General features: G+C 43.1%; 1 pseudogene; it reads left to right on the top strand.

The window, feature by feature from the left end:
- The first annotated feature begins 965 nt into the window (after positions 1-965).
- Positions 966-1,057, top strand: LOC126023076 (uncharacterized; annotated as a pseudogene).
- The last annotated feature ends 224 nt before the right edge of the window (positions 1,058-1,281 follow it).

Raw genomic sequence — 1,281 nt, 5'->3', positions numbered from 1 at the left:
AGTAACCCTTGAGCACTACTGAGTGTGGCCCCTAAAATAAAAAGCTTCTTAAGTGACTACCTAAAAGTGACAAGACCCATTTGGATGACAAGGTACAATGTGTTTGTCCATGAAAAACCCATTTCATTATTGTACACCTTGTTTATACATTAACAGTGATAGTCAGTGATCTCCTGAAATTCTCAAATCTAGATTTAATATTTTTTCTCTCCGACTTAACTTTTTTTAAATTACTTTATTGGGGTGGAGAGATTTGGTCTACCTGTCAGTGCTCAGCGTCTATATTCCAGGTTGTAATCAGGAGTCTGGGAATGATCCCAGGAAGTATCAAGGGATCATGTTTATTTTCTTTTATTAAAAATTAATTGGGTTTGGGGCCAGAGCAATAGCACAGCGAGTAGAGTGTTTGCTTTGCACAAGGCCATCCTGAGTTTGATCCTCAGCATCCCATATGGTCAGTCTCCCGAGCCTTCCAGGAGTAATTTCTGAGCACAGCGCCAGGAGGAACCCCTGAGCACTGCTGGGTGTAGCCCAAAAACCAAAATTAATTGGGGGTTCAGCTAAAGAGATAGTATAGTGGGTAAGATGCATGTAACCGGCCAAGGTTTTATATTGGGCATCCCATCTGGCCTTCAAGCCTACCAGAAGTGATTCCTGAGTACAGAGCCAGGAGTACAGCTTGGTGTAGTCTAAAAATTAAACAAAAAATGTGGGGTGTATAGTGGTTTTTGGGTCACATTCTGTGGTGCTCATATGCTCTTTCTCATTGAGTGCTCAGGGGCTACTTCTGGCTGTGCTCAGGGACCATATGCAGCAGTAGGGATAGAACCAGGATTTGCTTCATGCAAGACAAGTCTCTTAATCCTTAATCTGTCCAGCCTTAAATTCTATAGCTTATAAAAGAAAATGAAACAGAAAATTGTATAAACAAACTGTGCTCTTTATTGGGGAGGCCTGATGTATATATGCAGTATGCAGTGACTGCAAACAGAAGCCCCCTTGGAGTACTTGCAGCCTGTTGCTTTATAGGCTGCTCGAAGGGACTTTGGAGATATTTCTTTTCGAAGTAGAAGTAGTGGTATAGGGGCTGGAGTGATAGCCCAGCGGTAGGGCTGCCATTCGGGATGGATCCAGGTTCAAGCCCCACCATCCCATATGGTCCCCTGAGCCATTTCTTAGTAGAGCAATTTCTAAGTGGGAGCAGGAGTAACCCCTGAATGCCGCCGGGTCTGGCCCAACATCCCTTAAATAAATTAAAAAAAAAGTAGTGGTATAGATTTG

The sequence above is a fragment of the Suncus etruscus genome, chromosome 11 (genome assembly GCF_024139225.1).
Source record: "Suncus etruscus isolate mSunEtr1 chromosome 11, mSunEtr1.pri.cur, whole genome shotgun sequence".
NCBI lineage: Eukaryota > Metazoa > Chordata > Mammalia > Eulipotyphla > Soricidae > Suncus > Suncus etruscus.
Note: the sequence above shows the minus strand (reverse complement) of the source record. Positions and strands in the feature narration are given on the sequence as shown.